Source organism: Lacerta agilis, chromosome 12, assembly GCF_009819535.1.
Source record: "Lacerta agilis isolate rLacAgi1 chromosome 12, rLacAgi1.pri, whole genome shotgun sequence".
NCBI classification, from domain to species: domain Eukaryota; kingdom Metazoa; phylum Chordata; class Lepidosauria; order Squamata; family Lacertidae; genus Lacerta; species Lacerta agilis.
Genome location: NC_046323.1, coordinates 20,916,848 through 20,937,871, shown reverse-complemented (window position 1 = coordinate 20,937,871; position 21,024 = coordinate 20,916,848).

Here is a 21,024-nt window from a genome sequence, read left to right as displayed (position 1 = left end):
TGTTGTTGTTGTTGTTGTTGTTGTTGTTATTTCACATACCCAGGTTGCCCAATTGATGGATCCTTGCCCCATGCTTTGCCAACTCCAGTCAATAAAGTTGTGGCCATGTTTTAGCTGCATTTTGCCTTCACCTGCCATTGCTCCTACCTTCCCTGCTTTTCCCTGTCTGGTGAATGACTGGTTTGTTTTACTGAATGATATTTATTAGCAGTTAAAATGCTCCCTTTTTGGAATGGGCACTACTATTCACTATTGAGATCACATTTTTTCCTTTTATATATGCAGAATTATTTCCTTTAAGGGTGGTTTCCCACTGATTTTGCACATCCTTTTTAAGTAATTCAGAATAGACACGGTCCATCCAGAAAAAAATCTCCTCACAAAAAACACTCAAGTTTAACTGAATCTGCACAAAAGCAGAGAACTGCTTCCTTGGAATTTGGCTTGTGCAGAAAACCCTATAAATATCCCAAAATTAATTGCCACTAATATTACTGTGAAGTGCTGAATTAGCTTTTATGTGGGAAAGGAAGTCCTTTAGTTCATTTGACCTTTTTAGTAAACTAATCTCTGTGAGCCTGCTAGCTATGTGAAGAGCTCTCCTTTCTTAGAGAAATCCTTTAAAACTGTCCATCCAGTGAAGCATTAGATCAATAGAAGCAGCTGGTATATATCTGTTCATCTCCACATCATAAGTTTAAAACTCATTTAAAGCAAATGGCTAATAATAATAATAATAATAATAATAATAATAATAAATTTATATGCCACCAATCTGACTGGGGGTTGTCCCAGCTACTCTGGGTGGCTACCAACAAATTAAAACACAGTAAAACATCAAACATCAAAAACTTCCCTATACAGGGCTGCCTTCAGGTGGTTGTTTATTTCCTTGACATCTGACGGAAGGGCGTTCCACAGGGTGGGCACCACTACCAAGAAGGCCTTCTGCCTGGTTCCTGGTAACCTCTGTTCTCACAGTGACGGAACAGCCAGAGGTCCCTCGGAGGTGGACCTCAGCGTCTGGGCTGAACAGTGGGGATGGAAACACTACTTCAGGTATGCAGGGCCCAAACATGGGAACTGTAGTTTGTTAAGGGTGCTGTTAGCTGTAGCTCTGTCAAGGGTAAATTACAGTTACCAGGATACTTTAGGGGAAGTGCTTGAAATGAACTGCTTGTTCCCTTAGTTTCAGCTACCCAAATGATGTATTTTGGGTACACCCCCCCAAAAACCCCACTGATAATACTTCTTGACTAAAAAAGGATTGCTTCCCCATTTGCTAGTCCAATATTTTCACTTACTGGTGTTGTAAGTTTGTGGCAAGCCAGGTAAACTGCTGCCTGGCCGTTTCAGGATGACATCATCTGCATGGCACTCTCATCCTCATACTTTTGTACTTGCTGTTTCAGATAAAAGTTTCTGCCTCATGGAACCTTGAGGGCATAATGCCAGCTTCTTCCTCAGTGAGTAATCTGCTGGTTTTAGCCCTAATGGAAGGTGTTGACATAAGAATATTCACTAACTCTGGTCTTTTAACTATATAAATAGTTTGGGGAGCTTCAACGTTTGTAGCTTGGGGAATAGGTACACATATGTACCATACAGTTTTGCAAGTCTTATCTGCACTGTGTTTCATGCTATATGCAACATTTCCTGTTATTTTAGGTTTGTTACTTCAGTAACCAGGGCTTCTTCTTTTTTTAGCCGGAACTTGTTGGAATTGATTTCCGGCACCTCTCAGGTAAGCACCATGGCAATTCTAAGAGAACAAGAGTTTGTGGTGAGTTCCAGCACCTCTTTTTCTAGAAAAACAGCACTGCTGGTAACCATAAATTTAAAAAAATCTCATCTGATCTGGTACACCCCCCCTCAAAACAGATATTAGTCAAGGGAGCAAATCTTAAAGCTAAGTAGCAAGATCCGATGGAATACTGTGTTCAGAGAATACAAAATCTCAGTCCATGGCCTCTGACCTGTGATAGTCACTTCATGTAAACAACAATAGCAGTTAACATAACTGGCATATTGGGTTCTTTCCAGATAAGTTCTAGTAGATCTTCTGAAATCAGTTGGAGTAAGTGAGCTATACCCATTAATTTCATAAGGTCTACTGTGCAGTAGAACTAACCTTGGATACAACTCATTGTTGGGATGAGACATGTCAGGCCATACCATAAATGCGCACATGGATGTTGGGACAGTTATGAAACAAGGGACTGCAAAGCTAAATTAGGCTGGCCAGAGGACAGGTGATGTCTGTCCGTTTCTTTCTTAAAAATAAATACAAAACCCCAAAGGCAGAACATTATAAGCACAGGGGCCCCGTAGATTGAGATCTTTCCTACACCCACCCAACTCAAACACTGTCTCAGATTGGATATTCTTTTGAAACACGCCCAGTCAGGTTCATACAGAAGGGTATGGCTCTTGGGTGCCATAATTTTATTTTTGTTTTTGTTGTAAGGAGGAGGAGAGTAGTGATTATATGCTCTCTTTCTGGATTTGAATGGGAGAGCCATTATGCCGCTGGGTAAACAACCACAGATAGCCACCTATGATTTACTATAGTTAAACTGTGAGTTGAAGCAGCCCTGCAACTATTTCTGTCAGCGTTTGTCTTGCCCTTGGAGAATAATGTGCTGCCCATCTCTGGAATAAGCTCACTTCTTAGGATTTGGACTGTCAGAAGTGCCATCTTATTTCGTGCCACACTAAACAGTTGTGGAAAGTGAAGGCTGATAAGCTTCAGCATCCTCTTTCTGCCATGACACACCACGTTGCTGTCTTCTGTGCTGCAGGAATTAGATTATGCAACTCTCCACACTAGACATAAACACAGCTCGTTTCAATGCATCTTTCATGATTTGGATGTGGTGAATCACCATAAAGTTTTCATCATGGGACCCTGTCAAGCACTGCTGAATCTTTATCCCTGCTACATGGTTTGCAAAAAAGTTATAACTAAATGAAACACTTATAATTTAAGGCTAAGGAACTTAATAGTGAAATCTTAAAACATTTCTGTTAGTCAGAAGTTCAGAATCTCTTAAAGCGTGAGGGTCAGCTCATTAGTAAGAAATTAGCTTTATACTTTCAGCAAGATCCAGTACATGCCTGACTAATATGGTGTCTCACAGAGATCAAGTAACCCTATTTCAGCTTAATAAAAAATAAAAAGGACTTTAGGGTCCTCCAAGTTAAGAAACCATGTGGTAAAATGAAGTCTTGGTCAAGATTTCGCATTGTATTCCAAGGAAGGTAGAAAGTCCTATAATATAGTCAAAAACCACCCAAGAATTGTAAATTTAAGTGGAAAGATCAAAAGTCCACCAGCGAGAAGACTGCATAATATATTATGCAGTTTGATTATGCGCTATATTAAAGTAAGGTGTCCTATCTATTAAGAAAACATTGGCAGAGGAATTTGCACGAGTTATAGCAAAGGCTTAAAAGTTACGAACATGAAAGGAATTTTTATATATGCAGAAAGTGAAAGAAACACACCCACACCTTCAAATTTTGTGTAGGTGACTGGCAGTAAGAACCCTCAAGTACTGTCAAATAATTCAGCACATCAAAGTTCAATGCTTCCAGAATTCATGACATATTTGGGGGCATGGGGGAGCAAAACTCTCTTATTCCTATCATTCCCTAAAAACTGATTATTTGGACTTTTAGTATGTAAAGAAGTACTTCAGCAAGTCATGAAGTGTAAAACCAGACAATGGCTGTTTCCAGAAAATCGGAACAAGGCCCTGCTTTTGGTATTTCCACTGGTACTGCCTTTTTGGTAGAAGCTCCACATTTGTGGAAAACACTTCCAGGTGATTTTCTAAAAATAAATAAATAAATCCTGTTTACCCAGGCGTTTGATGACTGAAAGGTACTGTTCCTGGCTACCTTGAAATTATTAGCTGTGAGAGTGATTCTGAATGTTTTGCATGTTTTTATATGTTTTAAATTGTTTTAAATATGTTTTTAATTTATTGTTTTATCACAGATAGGCTTGCCACCCTGGACTCCTTTGAGGTGAAGGGAAAGGTATGTATAATGAAATGAAATGAGATCCAGAGGTTTCCAATTAACTATAGTTTCCCATTCCACCCAAAACAGTAAACTATGGCTACTAGTTCAGAGTAAGCCAGAATCTTAAATTATGTTTTGAAAGTTTCATGTTCTGAAGCTGGTAACCATATATTTTGCCAGCCTGAATGAAAGGGGGAATTATGGTTAACGGAAGACTTCTGTGGAGACCCATTGCAAAGAGAGGAAATAAGGCGATGCATGTGTGGACAAATAGGTACCGGTCTGGCGGGAAGGTAAACGGCGTTTCCATGTGCTGCTCTGGTTCACCAGAAGCGGCTTTGTCATGCTGGCCACATGACCTGGAAGCTGTCTGCGGACAAACGCCAGCTCCCTCGGCCTATAGAGAGAGATGAGCACCGCAACCCCAGAGTCAGACACGACTGGACCTAATGGTCAGGGGTCCCATTACCTTTACCTTAATACTCTTTTAAAACAGGAGTGGGACCCTTAGGACAAGGGACCAAATGTGGCCCCCGGGCCTCCTTAAATGGCTCCATAAATCTTCCTATACCATTTCCCCTCCCCAGACCACCCCCTCACAACCCCTGCTCTGCACACACCTCAATTGCTTTTATCTGGCTGGCTTGGTTTCTTGGAACTTTTCTCCTTGGGTTATATGGGTGGATGGATGGATGGATGGATGTATTTCATGTTTAATGAATTTATATCTTGTTGTTCCTCCCAAAGAAGTCCATGGCAGCAAACAGATTTGCAATTTAAAAACAAAATATTCTACTTTCTAAAAAATAAAAAAACACCCCAATTGCAGGTTGTTGTTGTTGTTGTTGTTTTTAAATACCACCCCGGGATCTGGGGTTTGCCAGAACAGTATTCTACAGTCACCAAATGCCTAGGTGAACAGGAATGTTTTCAAATTCTTCTTGAGAGCTAATAATAACAGAGAGGGGCTAACATCACTTGAGGTCATTACATTACGGGGGAACCACCACTTTAAAGGCCCTGTGATGGATCAACCCTGTCGTGGGCACCACCAACAAGGCCTCACCTGCCAATTGTAGGGTCTGAGATGGTTGGTACTGGGGAATGTTTTTTTTTTAAGGTACTTGGGTCCCAAGCCATACTAGTACTAAGACCTTGAATTGGGCCCAGTAGCTCACTGGCAGCCAGTGCAATGCATCCAGGTCTGCGTGTTATGCAGAAACTTCTGATTTCTGTGGGGCTGGAATGTATCCTACAGTCAGAATTAAGTGCCACATCCATTGCTCCACCTGCTTTGGCCACACCCCACAACGGTATGCAGTTCTCGGGCTTAACAAAAAAGGTTCCCACTCATGTTTTAAAAGGAGATTTACTTCTTCCTCTTTTCCAAACAAGGTTCTGTTTGTACCGATCAATAATTCAGTAACGAAAAGAGTAATCAGTAACAAAAACTCAGTAGCGAAAAGAGAAAGAGATGGTGTGAATCTTCCCCGATTCAGAAGAGCAGGTCTCAGCTCAAGTGTGTCAAACTAGTAAATGAAGAAAACCAGATTTAGCTTCCTTCCTGTCTGTAGTGAAGAGAGCCACTTTTCGGGGTAGGAGGTTACAGGCCTCTGATCTTCTGAAGCTCTACGGAGACATGAATAAACAGTGTTGTTCGATCAAAGCCACAGTAAATGGAAGGAAAAGATATTCTCCAGAATTTGGTGACTCCCCCTGCTATTCACTTCTGCCCTGAAGCATCACGGGCTCCTGAGGGAGACTGACATCCAACCCAAAAGTATGTGAAGAGGAATGAAAGGCTAGCTGGAGACATTGGAGGGTTTTGTACATTCATGCTGTCATTCAGGGGCTTCATTTGGTTAGAAAGAGGTTGAAAATAAACTACCCATGCAATCAACAAAATATTATGAGCACAGCATGGAGAAACTAAGGCATAGTTCAGTAAAGGAAGCCATCCTGCTACATTCTTCCTTGAGTTAACAGGTGAGGAAATGTGAAGAATTGGAAAGCCTTCCCAGACAGGTCATTTCATAAGAAAACTTATGAATTTTTCAGCCAGTGATTTCTTTGCCTCTACTTTGATGTTCAGAATTCAGAACATCTAAACAGGGCCGGATTTAGGTTTGATGAGGCCCTAAGCTACTGAAGGTAATGGGGCCCTTTATATGTCCAGCTGTCCTTTGTCAACAACAAATTGTTGCTGTTTTTTGTGTTGAATATATGCTATATGGTAATTTATGGACCTAATAGGTATCTAAAGCCATTTGCACATGCAGAATGCAGGCACCCTATATATAGAAATGAGCAAACCAGTGATATTTTAGGGAGCAGGCTAGCAGGCGGGGCCCATTACTTACATGATAGGAGCCTACGCAACACAAAACTTTGTTGCTGTATGTAGGTTTTATTTTTTATTTTTTATTATCTTATATTTTGGAAATGTACATCCAAGTTTTCTCCCTTTAAATTTTTTTGGGCCCCCCAAAAGTGGGGCCCTAAGCTATAGCTTGTTTAGCTTATACTAAATCCGGCACTGCATCTAACTATTAAAAAGAAAAAGTGTGCTTCATACCAAAATATTTTATGGCTCATGATTTACCCCCAGCTATGTGTTCAAAGGGTGGAAACCTAGGCGTCTTGGAAGAAATTAGAGCCTAAATCAGATATGGTGACTTTTCGGCACCTCAGGTATTGCCAGACACCCTGACTATAGGCGTTAGACGCCAACTGTATATGGAGGGAAAGAGTTTTCCCATCCCTGGCCAAGATGATAGTAATTAATAAAACCATATCCTTGTAGAGTCAAACACAGTCAGCCATCCTGTTGTATATAATATGCAAATTATGGTCATTATTGATAACACGGTTGGCTCCTAACCAAGGAGGAAGCCTTGAGAAGATAGTGCAGCAGTTACAGACCAACTAAGGTAGTACTTGAGAACAGAGCAGAAAATGTATAGTAGGGCAATTGCTACAAAGCTGTGATGGGCCAGGAGTCAGTTTTGCCTGCTGAACAGCAGCCTGAAGAGGGAGAAGGCAGAGTGACCCCCACCTGCAGCTGATCAGGACACAAAGGAGAAGGTGCTGATGAGAACCATCTGGCTTCAGCCTTCTTATGCGGAGCATTCAGCAGCAGTCAGATGCTGGCAACAATGCTTGTAGCTACCTTACTGCTGCCTGCTTGCCTTCATCCTCGATCATCAGATTCCCTGACTCCTGGACCGTTTAACCATGTGGATTGCTGTTAACCCAACCCTAGGTCTGGACCTGACTTTGGATGCTGACTCTGCCCCCAGACAAGTACACCTTGGAGACAGTTCTGGTTGGCTGGCCTCCCACTCATTCCATGGAGCGTTGTACATTGCTGCTCATCAATGAGGCTATGACAAAAGCCGGAAAGTCCTAGTTCAAGACAGAGATCTACCTGACACCATTGATTTCCTACCACATTTCCAGTGCGATGACACCTCTTAGAAGGAACACAGCTCACCAGACCGAAGAGAGCACCCCATTCCTGGCCCAAAGCCACCCAGGTGAGAATCTCAGCTGATATTCATGATGTTGGTCTATCCCCTTTCTGACCTTTTGAACTGTAAGTGCTCCAGCTTCCCAAAGGAAGGCATGCAAAGCCCAAGGGGATGTTTTCAAAGCAATGCCCAGGGTTGTAGGCACATGACTCAGGTTGTTAAGACCTCTGCGATGCTTTGAAAACTTATCCTTGTATGTCAATTCTCCTTTCTGGCAAAAGAATGAAAAACAGACCTTCAAGGCTGATCTTTATTTAGTTTTTAGGTTTTTGTTTTTTAAATGGAAAGCACTCAGTATAATATGCTAATAAATCAACTACCTAGCATGCTTGGCCTTTCCTTCCCCCATCATACATTTTATCATTGACTTTGATTTTACAAAGAATTATGGAAACCTGCACTTTCTACTGACACCAGATGCCTGTAGGGAGTCCCCGGAGTGTGCAGGACTAGATTTTGACTTGTGTGTAAAAGGAAGAATGAAGATTTCAAAGCTTTAAGATTGGGCCAGAGTTTCAGTACATCATGTACGACTATGAGCCGAATCTATTTTTCTGAATATATCCCATTATTTTTATGTTTAGGACACACTTGGAATCTACAATTCCTATATTTTTGCTATTTGGGCAGCTCCCAATCTTCAGCATTCCCATTGAGTATCCATAGTTCTAGGGACCTGGGTGGCACTGTGGGCTAAACCACAGAGCCCAGGGCTTGCTGATCAGAAGGTTGCTCGGTCCCTGCTCCTGCCAACCTAGCAGTTCGAAAGCACGTCAAAGTGCAACTAGATAAATAGGTACTGCTCCAGCGGGAAGGTAAACGGCGCTTCCATGTGCTGCTCTGGTTTGCCAGAAGTGGCTTAGTCATGTCGGCCACATGACTCGGAAGCTGTACGCCGGCTCCCTCGGCCAGTAAAGCGAGATGAGCGCCGCAACCCCAGAGCTGTCCATGACTGGACCTAATGGTCATGGGTCCCTTTACCTTTATCCATAGTTCTAGGGACTTGGGAGCAAAGGGATAAGCTTTGTGTCTTTATGGGATTTGCTCCCTTGCTGAGGCTTATATATTCCAGATGCTATAATTGGGTGCCCAGTTAGAATTCTGCCTTTGGCTTTCTATGGCCTTGTTTTCATCCATTGAACCACAGTGTTTCACCAGCATTTTGTTTGTTTTTCTGCCACACAAATGCCATAATTCCACTATGCTGGAAAGGGATTTAGTAGTGACCGTGTCCTTTGCCAGCTGATGCAATATAAGCATTGTTCACCTTTGATTAATTTCTAAGTTATTTTCATTTCTCTTGATTTCAAGAACTATTTGTACGTGCCCCACAGCTTCAGATAGATTATAGCTGGAAATAAACAAATAACGAATTGTACTTTGCCTAAATGGAGAACAAGGCCCTCAATGGTTATTAGCCATGGCAGTTATACACTACCTCCAATGACAGAGGCAGTATGCCTCTAAAATGGCAGTTTCTGGGAATAAAAAAAGGGGACAGTGTTATTGTGCTCAAGTTCTGCTTCTGGGCTTCTCACAGGCATCTGGTTGGTCACTGTGAGAACAGGATGCTGGACTAGATGGGCTTTTGGACTGACCCAACAGAGCTGCTCTTATGTTCTTAAAGAAGTAACTATCTTAAGCTTTAAGGGAAGAGAGCTCAGTATGTGACACACCTGTATGAAAGTTGCTGAAGGAAACGTGACAAGCAACAACACAGAAGTCATAAGCCAAGAGAAACTATGATGTTCATTACTGATGCAAAGATAGTCCCATTTCCTTGAACATAGCATTATGCTTGGATAAAATTGGTCAACATCTATGTGAGATGGCTAAATGTCATATTGATCTTATCTTGATGCAAGTTTGTAAATAGCATGTCGCTTTGAGTCATTTTTGTGTAAAGCAAAGTAGTAGTAGTAGTACTAGTAGCAGCACCAGTAGTAATAATAATTATTTATTGTTGTTGTTGTTGTTGTTGTTACAAAAATTGGGAGCCACCCCCACTCACTTCCAAGTGGTAGCCAGATTTTGGCTCCCCACTCTCTGCCCAGGCCCAAGATTCCTCTTAGATGGGCTATCAACACTTTTTGTTGTGATAATACCTCTATCCCAGGTGAGGCACTGGCTTGGAAAGGAAGCTTAATCTGTATTTTTACACTGCCCTGCAATCTTCCCTTCAGTGCTCCAAATAATTAAAATCCTACCATTTATTAGTATCTAGGGTTCAGGGGAGTTCCCCCAAACAATATATACATTAATAGAGGGATAGCTCAGTAGCTAGAGCCTGAGACTCTTAATCTCAGCGTGTGGGTTCAAGCCCCACATTGGGTAAAGATTCCTACATTGCAGGGGTTAGACTAGATGGCCCTTGTGGTCCCTTCCAACTCTACAATTCTATGATTCTAAGAACGCACCTATTCAATTCAGCTGCAACCTTAATTCCCCCCCCCTCCGAAAAAAGGAATGAACATTAGTACAGTCACTGATATGTCTCTAAATCTTAGGAAGAACCTTGTCCCATATTGAGTCCTCATGGCTCTTAAGACGAGCCTTCCTGATAGCACCATCTTTGCACCAGCTAACATCTGGAAAGGCATATAGCAAAGCATTCTCAACAGTGGCCCCAAGGTTGTGGTATTTGCTCCTAGGGAAGGTTGCCAGAGCCCAACATTACAAGCTTTTCCCAAACACTATTAAGCATTTTGGCTTTGGAAAGCTTTAAGAGGCCCATGCAACTGGTTCTGCTGGCGATAAAGCCTTGAAATTTTCTTTTTGTCTAGCCTGTGGATTATGGCTTATTGCTCAAACTTGAAATGTTGTTGTTTGTAAACTGATCTGAGTTTTTCCAAAGAGGATAAATGCACCGTAAATCAAAATAGTAAATAACAATGCATTCCCCGTAGTGCTGATATCCATTTGACTGCATGAATGGCCTTGCAGAGAAGAGAGATATAAAAAGAACAGTCCTTTTCTGTGCTTCAGAAGTGAAACTGCCTGATGTCTTCAAATGCATTTCCTTTCACGAATTCAGTCAAGACAGAGAGTGAGACATGGAAGGCTGGCTAATTTGACAGGAGCCCCAAGTGTTAATCTGGAATCCATCATGTAAATGAAAGGGTAGCACAGCTGCTGCTGTATGAAAGACATGTCCCAGGATGTCTTGCTACCAGAAATGTTTTCTTTGAGTAGTTTCTTCTCTGTCATAATAAAATACTTCTCCACCCCAACCTGCTCCAAATATTAGGGCTCCATTGATTTTCTAGTAAAAAGGTAAAGGTAGAGAACCCCTGACGACTCTGGGGTTGCGGTGCTCATCTCGCTTTACAGGCCGAGGGAGCCAGTGTTTGTCCATGGACAGTTTTTCCGGGTCATGTGGCCAGCATGACTAAGCTGCTTCTGGTACAACGGAAACACCGAAACCAGAGCAATGCATGGAAATGCCATTTACCTTCCCGCCGGAGCAGTACCTATTTATCTACTTGCACCTTGATGTGCTTTCGAACTACTAGGTTGGCAGGAGCTGGGACCGAGCAATGGGAGCTCACCCCACCATGGGGATTCGAGCTGCCGACCTTCTGATCGGCAAGCCCAAGAGGTGTTCGGGGTTCATGAATAGCTGACTTATAGGATAGAACTTGATGTGATGATGGCAGATTATGTACAATGTGGGGTCTGGTGTATGGAATCTAGTTTTAAAACAATAGGTAAGTGAGTGGCATTAAACCTCACCACCTACTTTTGCCTCACTTCCAGCCAGCCTTTCCCAGTGCTTTTCTATCAGTGAGAATCAATTATAGGATTAGAACCCTTGTAAAGGAAAGGTGAGTTTGGGGTATGTGTGTCTGAGCATCATTCATTTGTGCATTGTGATGCCTTTTGATTTTAACCCACACCACTTTATATATCCTTGGGGCTAACCTGTATTTTAAACCAACAAACCAACAAACAAACAAACAAATGTGCCGCTTGGGGATGGACAGATATCTCAATTTTGGATTCGCCCCACTTCTTATTTTTCAACTCTTAAGTCCCCTTCTCCAAAGTCCCACATCAGTTTCATGTTTTTTAAGTGATCATGAAAATTCACCAGAATTTCAGTGCAAATTTCTCCAAATATACCCATATTTGTATGCTATTTTTGCCAAATGTCCTCATTTTGGCAAAGCAGTTCCCTGAATGTGATGCATTTGTATGCTATTTTCAAAATATATGTGCATTTTTAATGTATATTTATCTGCATATGTATGTTTTTGTAAACATTAAATGTGGCTGGAGAACTGCATTGCAAATTCAGAGAAGTGTGAATTTTATAGGGTGTCTGCCTTTCAGTTTGTGTGTTGTTTCAGAAATAGCAACTTACATTGGTTCACATTTAAATGGAAACTAAATCAAATTTATTTCCCATCTCTAGTGCCAATGTTACATCTCCTCTGGTGCCTTAGAGAAAGTGAGGTATTATACAGGGCTGTCAGCCAGAGTTGTGTTGCTGGGCCCCTGCCAAGGCCTACTGCACTGACCCCAGAGTGGCCTGTTTCTGCTCCTCCTCTTCCTCTTTGCTGTTGTTGCATGTTCACCTGCTCTTCTTAGTGCATGAACAGTGAGAAGAGCAAGGAAAAGTAGCAATAGCTCCCACTTGCCTTGTCTTTCCTTTCTTGGCAGTGGTATGCGCTGTTGCAGAGGGAGATGGCAAGAAAATGGGTAGCTGAAGGGTGCTCTCAACACCAGTTCTAAATATTTCTAGGGTTCAGGGTAAACAAGCAACATTCTAGGTTTCAGATGTGAACAAGCAATTCGCTGCCATACGGTAGTCCTTTAAGCAACTAAAACAAAACTTGGATCTTTACAGTATTAATTGTTGTTGTTCAGTCGTTCAGTCGTGTCCGACTCTTCGTGACCCCATGGACCAGAGCACGCCAGGCACGCCTATCCTTCACTGCCTCTCGCAGTTTGGCCAAACTCATGTTAGTAGCTTCGAGAACACTGTCCAACCATCTCATCCTCTGTCGTCCCCTTCTCCTTGTGCCTCCATCTTTCCCAACATCAGGGTCTTTTCTAGGGAGTCTTCTCTTCTCATGAGGTGGCCAAAGTACTGGAGCCTCAACTTCAGGATCTGTCCTTCTAGTGAGTACTCAGGGCTGATTTCTTTGAGAATGGATAGGTTTGATCTTCTTGCAGTCCATGGGACTTTCAAGAGTCTCCTCCAGCACCATAATTCAAAAGCATCAATTCTACGGCGATCAGCCTTCTTATGGTCCAGCTCTCACTTCCGTACATTACTACTGGGAAAACCATAGCTTTAACTATACGGACCTTTGTCGGCAAGGTGATGTCTTTGCTTTTTAAGATGCTGTCTAGGTTTGTCATTGCTTTTCTCCCAAGAAGCAGGCGTCTTCTAATTTCGTGACTGCTGTCACCATCTGCAGTGATCATGGAACCCAAGAAAGTGAAATCTCTCACTGCCTCCATTTCTTCCCCTTCTATTTGCCAGGAGGTGATGGACCAGTGGCCATGATCTTAGTTTTTTTGATGTTGAGCTTCAGACCATATTTTGCGCTCTCCTCTTTCACCCTCATTAAAAGGTTCTTTAATTCTTCCTCACTTTCTGCCATCAAGGTAGTATCATCAGCATATCTGAGGTTGTTGATATTTTTTCGGCAATCTTAATTCCGGTTGGGGATTCATCCAGTCCAGCCTTTCGCATGATGAATTCTGCATATAAGTTAAATAAGCAGGGAGGACAATATACAGCCTTGTCGTACTCCTTTCCCAATTTTGAACCAATCAGTTGTTCCATATCCAGTTCTAACTGTAGCTTCTTGTCCCACATAGAGATTTCTCAGGAGGCAAATGAGGTGATCCGGCCACTCCCATTCTTTAAGAACTTGCCATAGTTGCTGTGGTCGACACAGTCAAATGCTTTTGCATAATCAATGAAGCAGAAGTAGATGTTTTTCTGGAACTCTCTGGCTTTCTCCATAATCCAGCGCATGTTTGCAATTTGGTCTCTGGTTCCTCTGCCCCTTCGAAATCCAGCTTGCACTTCTGGGAGTTCTCGGTCACGTACTGCTTAAGCCTGCCTTGTAGAATTTTTAAGCATAACCTTGCTAGCGTGTGAAATGAGTGCAATTGTGCGGTAGTTAGAGCATTCTTTGGCACTGCCCTTCTTTGGGATTGGGATGTAGACTGATCTTCTCCAATCCTCTGGCCACTGCTGAGTTTCCAAACTTGCTGGCATATTGAGTGCAGCACCTTAACAGCATCCTCTTTTAGGATTTTAAATAGTTCAGCTGGAATATCATCACTTCCACTGGCCTTGTTGTTAGCAAGGCTTTCTAAGGCCCATTTGACTTCACTCTCCAGGATGTCTGGCTCAAGGTCAGCAACCACATTACCTGGGGTGTATGAGACCTCCATATCTTTCTGGTATAATTCCTCTGTGTATTCTTGCCACCTCTTCTTGATGTCTTCTGCTTCTGTTAGGTCCTTTCCACTTTTGTCCTTTATTGTGGTAATCTTTGTACGAAATGTTCCTTTCATATCTCCAATTTTCTTGAATAAATCTCTGGTTTTTCCCATTCTGTTATTTTCCTCTACTTCTTTGCATTGCTCGTTTAGAAAGGCCCTCTTGTCTCTCCTTGATATTCTTTGGAAATCTGCATTCAATTTCCTGTATCTTTCACGATCTCCTTCGCATTTTGCTTGTCTTCTCTCCCCCGCTATTTGTAAGGCATCATGGACAGCCACTTTGCTTTCTTGCATTTCTTTTTTCATTGGGATGGTTTTCGTTGCTGTCTCCTGTATAATGTACGCGCCTCCATCCACAGTTCTTCAGGCACTCTATCCACCAAATCTAAATCCTTGAACCTGTTCTTCACTTCAACTGTGTATTCATAAGGAATTTGATTTAGATTGAATCTTACTGGCCCAGTGGTTTTTCCTACTTTCTTCAGTTTAAGCTGGAATTTTGCTATAAGAAGCTGATGATCTGAGCCACAGTCAGCTCCAGGTCTTGTTTTTGCTGAGTGTATAGAGCTTCTCCATCTTTGGCTGCAGAGAATATAATCAATCTGATTTCGATGTTGCCCATCTGGTGATGTCCATGTGTAGAGTCGTCTCTTGTGTTGTTGGAAAAGAGTGTTGTGATGACCAGCTTGTTCTCTTGACAGAACTCTATTAGCCTTTGCCCTGCTTCATTTTGATCTCCAAGGCCAAACTTTCCAGTTGTTCCTTTTATCTCTTGACTCCTACTTTAGCATTCCAATCCCCTATAATGAGAAGAACATCCTTCTTTGGTGTCATTTCTATAAGGTGTTGTAAGTCTTCATAGAACTGATCAATTTCAGTTTCTTCAGCACTGGTAGTTGGTGCATAAACTTGGATTACTGTGATGTTAAAAGGCTGCCTTGGATTCGTATCGAGATCATTCTATCATTTTGAATTGCATCCCAGTACAGCTTTCGCCACTCTTTTGTTGACTATGAGGGCCACTCATTTCTTTTACGGGATTCCTGCCCACAGTAGTAGATATGATAGTCATCCGAACTGAATTCGCCCATTCCTGTCCATTTTAGTTCACTGATGCCTAGGATGTCAATGTTTATTCTGCCATCTCCATTTTTTACCACATCCAGCTTACCAAGGTTCATGGTTCTTACATTCCAGGTTCCTATGCAATACTTTTCTTTACAGCATTGGACTTTCCTTTCGCTTCGCTACAGTATTAATAGTTGCCACAAAAAGAAAGGATCCAACAATCTAAGCCATGTTTTCATGGCAAGTCTTTGAGGTTGTTGTTGTTGTTGTTGTTTAGTCGTTAAGTCGTGTCCGACTCTTCGTGACCACATGGACCAGAGCACGCCAGGCACTCCTGTCTTCCACTGCCTCCCGCAGTTTGGTCAGACTCATGTTGGTAGCTTCAAGAACACTGTCCAACACTCTCATCCTCTGTCGTCCCCTTCTCCTTGTGCCCTCAATCTTTCCCAACATCAGGGTCTTTTCCAGGGAGTCTTCTCTTCTCATGAGGTGGCCAAAGTCTAGTCACCCCAAAACTTAAGCCTTGTGCCAACTCGATAGGATGACCCAACAGGCCCTCCAGTACTGATACCTGTTGTCCCCCCTTAAATGCTTGCTGGTTGGTCTCCATGCATGAGAAAAATGGGAGTTGTTTCTCAGTTTCCCAGCAGCTATACCCAGGCTTTGAGCTATAGGTTAAGAGCCCTTTGGATTCACCTTGTGCCTAAAGGAACACACCATTCCAACACTCTGGTTTGATGTTGTTACTTGATGAGAAGGGGGGAAACTGGTTCAATCAAGAGCTTTTGATCTTTTATGGTGGATTTGGATTTTCAAATGGAGGTGATTTCTAGTTCTATGGAAGGTATTACAAGCATTTGGAAATGTTCATACATGTTTTCTTTAGTTGATATCATTAAAACATGGATGAGTTGAGTAACTAATTAAGTTTGCTTGGAAGTTGGCATTAGTAGATTTTCGTTGTGTCTTTATCTATCTATCTATCTATCTATCTATCATCTATCTATCTATCATCTATCTATCTATCTATATCTATCTAATTATACACACATACAAACATGATTGCTGCAGATAGAAGTCAGGCAACATAAAATAATCCCTACACATGAGGCTGGACTCTTTGTAGCATAGGTTGATCTGAACATTGTTCAGGCATCTGATATTCTAAACGTAAGGTCTGAATAATGGATGGGAACAAGGAAACTCTTCAAATGGCAACTTTCCACAACTGTATTCAATTTTAGGTAATGGCATTATTTAATTGTATTCCACTTTCTGGTAATTTTATTTCCAATTTATTTTCATATTGTTTCTGTTATGTATCCCTAGGGGATGTAACCAAGACAGTAGTTTCAAAATATTAAGAGACAGAAATTTATTAAAAGAATACGGATGCTGGTCTAAGAACCAAGGTCAGAGAAAGGAGGCCTGTATCAAATCCCAGTACAATTTAACTGAAATGTCCTCATGATCTAAATGGGCACCTGGATCAGGCCCTAAAACTGTGATAGAGCATTAGATCAATGGTCAGTATCTGTGTCTTCTGGACCAGGGCTAGACAACCACTGTATTTTGGATAACCAATTTTATTCTCCAATCTGGCACCAAGAGCGTGTGAAATCGGGGCACTAAGAAAATCACATTAACAACAACAACAACAACAACAACAACAACAACAACAACAACATTTGAAAATAACTAAATAATTGCAGTTTGTCAAAATGATTTTAAGCAGCTAAATTTGGACCTGCCAATTGTCTACCCAGCTCCAGACTGTTCAGAGTAAGGCTTGAAACTTTAAGATGGGAAATACTGTGTTTGTAGAAATGCATATCCAAGGTCAATTGTACATGTGATGTGGAACTATCCCAGGAAATTTGCATTGTAGACCAATGGCCACGTTGATTTTATCACAGCATGTCTGCATCATGTCAGGAGTGATATCAGCAGGCAAATTCCTTCAGCGTGCTTGTTCCTACTTGAAAAGGAAGGTCCTGCCTTTCCCACTTGACTTCCACAATCTATATTGAACTTGCGGGACTGCATTTCCAACAGCACAAGAGGAACGTTCTCTTACATCATTATGGTGTATGATGTTCTAGATCATGGTTTGTACAGTAGGAGGAAACCTGCTAATGCTTTCTAGGTATATTAGCTCAAGCCTCTCAGGTTCCCATTTTAGATACAGGGATGAAGAACCAACTCCCATCAGCTCTAAGCAACATGGCCAGTGGTCAGAGATGGCCAAACAACATCTGGAAGGCTACAACATCCCAGTCCCTAACTTAGAACCCAAAACTCCATATCGAAGTGCATAAGCAGCTGGCTCACGAAAGCTCCTGCTCTGACTCATCCTCTATTGTCCTTAATACTTAAAATCATTCTTTGCTCTGTGCATGACCCTCCTGGAAGGAAACAATCAAAGCTTCCTCAGTTCATGGAGCTAAGTAGTCACCTCCCTAGGTATGGTTATTTAATCTTTGCTATTTCAAACTGTTCCGTACAGACCCATTCTCACCTGAATCAATCAGCTGTGATCAGTTCAAGATGTAACTGTAAACAGGCTTTGTTCTCTGTAAGCAACCTGAAAAAACAAAACACACACAAAAAACTGTGTTAAGTCTTCAGGTTGCAAACCTGTATTTAAACTTGGAAAACCAAAGTGCTTTTCTTTGCCCCAGAGGCTACGCACTCTCTGCTAGCCAAGACATCCTACCTTGCCCAGAATGCAGGTAATAAACTAATGGCTAGCAGAAGCTCTCTGTGGCCCCTGTTCTCATGTACCTGGGACTTTGATCCTCAATAATCCATTCCCTATTCCTCTGAGGTGCTCTTCTACCAAGCATCTGGTGGGTGCTGGATCTACATATAGAGAGTAGCATTAGGGACTTCTCCTTGCCCCCCATAGCAGTTGTGTTGTGGGGTCCACACAAGGTTCTACCTTGTTCCCCATGCTATTCAACACTGGGAGGGGGATAAATTGAGGCTTTGGAGTGAAGAGTCCCCAATATGAAGATGATTCCCAACTCTGTTTCTTCTTATCACCTGAATCAGGTGAAGCTGTGCAGGTGCTGGATCTTTGTCTGGAGGCAGTAATGGGCTAAATGAGGTCCAATAAGTTGAGGCTGAATCCCAACAAGACCCAGAGATTGCTGGGTCTTAATTTGCCTGTTCTGGATGGGGTGCACTCCCTTTCAAAGGAACATGTGCATATTCTGAGGGGGGATCCACCTAGCTCTGTGAGCAGGCCAAAGTAGCATCAGTTGTTACTGAGTGCCTATTCCAGCTTCAGCTGGTTTCCAGGTAGTCACGATAATTCCTAGACAGAGATAGCCTGCTCACAGTGCTTCATGATTGATGGAAGGAGAACATCCAATCTGATACCCTCACTGAATCAAGGAGGGATGCCTTTTGGGCCAATGAATCTCTGGGCTAAGGAGACTAGAGCCCATGCATCTGCATTCAATGCAAAGCTCAGTAGGAGAGCAACTGCAGAAGCCCTCAAGATTTAGTTTTCAGTGCCTCCAAGATAACAGAACCTAGGAGCAGATTATGGGATGACAATGAAGGTGGTTTTCCCAGGGTGGCTAATCTATCGCTAACCCCTGTGATTTCCCCCCAAAATGGGCAACTCAACTGCATGATTTGTCTGCCTGAGACCCAAGAAAGCTATTGCTATTCAGATTAGATGGATTGGCCTGATATAAAGCAATTTCCTACATTCCTAATTCACTTTGTGCATTGATGCTAAATGTGCCAAATTTCTGTGCAAATCTGGAAAAGAGAATCTACTTCAAGAAGGTGAACAAAGCTCTCTCTCTGAAGTCTGTTCCATGACTCATTCCTACTGAGGTAAGAAAGCAGGTTTGAACTGTTTCCACAGTTGTCTGGAGACCTGGTACAAGAACAAGAGATTATTTATCTATTGTAGTAAAACAAAACAAAAATCTCCAGGAACTTTTACCACTAGTATCTTTCAACAAACCAGGTTTTTTTTTGTTTTTTGTGTGTGTGTATTATTATTATTATTATTATTCAAGAAACAGGCTAATTTGAAATACCTTGGAAACTCATTCCAGATTTTTGTCTGGCAGAAAGAAAACTGCAACATTTCATCTCCACACTGTCCTTATGGCGACTGATGGGTCAGTTCTGTATGAAGAGTGAGCCTTCTCCCGAGTTAGCTGGGACATCTGCAAATCATTGGCCGAATCAGAAAACTACAAATTCACAACAGTTATGCTCTCTCAAGTTGTATTTGATATTTCCTGTTTTTAAGGTTACCTTGGTATCTGACACATAGGCTGTTAAACAGCTGTACCATCCGATTCTGATCAGCCGTCTCTTTGATCAGTTATCTTGTCATGATTAAGCAATTGGGGGCTAACAGAGAAGAGGGACACAACAGTTCTTTTTATTTTTTTTGGAAAAATCTTGGAACAGGAAGCTGCCTAATATTGAGTCAGATCATTATTCCATTATTGTTTCCACTGACTGGCAATGTCTCTCCAGAGCTTCAGAGTCTTTTGCAGGTGAAGATCTCAGAGACTGAACTTTCTGCATACCACTGAGCCACAGCCCTTCCCAAATGTTTAATAACATATTTCCTTCTTCCTAGAGAGCATGAGCTGCAGAATATCTGCATTAAGATCTGTGCACTTGCATACGATCTTACCTAGCAGTGGGGCCCCTTCTCTTCAATTAAGATGAATCTTATTAATGTAATTCTTAGCATCAGGTTGTTCTGAGTTTGATAAATGTCAGTGATGAATTAGTAGGGAACAGGATGGCTGGTCTGAGAGGCTACTATTTCTGTGCTCCCCTCCCTCAACACACACGCAAAATGCCCTCCCCTGCACCACATTTTCCTTTTTGGCTCGCGTAATTTGTGCCTAAAAGCTCTTCCTCAAATAAAACTGAGTAAATGGTAGAGTAAATAAAAAACTAAGAGCCATTCACCATGTGCCTAGTTTGGACATTTATCTTTCCCGAGGAAGCAAAGGGAAAATTCAAGGATACACAAATCTCCAGAGTGGCTTACCATTACAAAATTCGCAAAATGGTATCCAACACCCACACCTTATGTCCAATCATGAAAGACAACCAATTATCACCAAAAAGTCCAATAAAGCATCCAAAACAATAACAGAACCAACAGAAATAAAGCATCAGAAATTATTAACCAAGCAATAAGAGCAACAGTACTAAATAAGACATTAAACCATAAATAAACACTGAACACCGTGGTGAATAGGATACTTCTAACCTCACAACCAAATGCTGCTAGCACAGGCACCTCCCTAACTTACATGGATGAGAGTGCATATATGGGTTCTGCCACACCCTCCAACTGTAGCAATTTGATTGGTGGATGAGTACCTTGCTTTTATCACTATGTGCCAACATGTACTTAGCTGGTAGAAATGTCAGCTCTTTTTTGTTTGCTTTTTGCTTTTGACCCCATGGCTAGCACCCCTGGCAACATAAATGGGGGCCTTTGGAGGCGACCTTTATTCTACACAATAAAACAACATACGTAATTGGTACTCATTTTGTTGCGAGAGGTGAAGCCATCTTCCTTCAAGGTACCAGCCCAGTGCTGCAGTTTTCTCAGCAATGAAATTGAAACGTTTTGTTGCTAGGGAAATGCTGTTATTCTCCCTCCACCTCTGCTGGTGCTTCGGCAGTGTCTACGCCTGTGCCATTTGGGTCCTTTTGAAAACTTTACTCCATTTTTATTAGGGTTTTTAAAATCCTCCCTTACAAGTTGAGCATTTACTTACTATACCACACCAGCGCAGAAGTGCTCAGATAGGCCATTAAAACTCACACTTGGAAAACACAAGCAAGGCAATTTCTGTTCTTCGGTGATTTTGTGATAAACATTCTCTAAAGACTCTGATCTGTTTCTTTCTAGCTCCAGAAAATG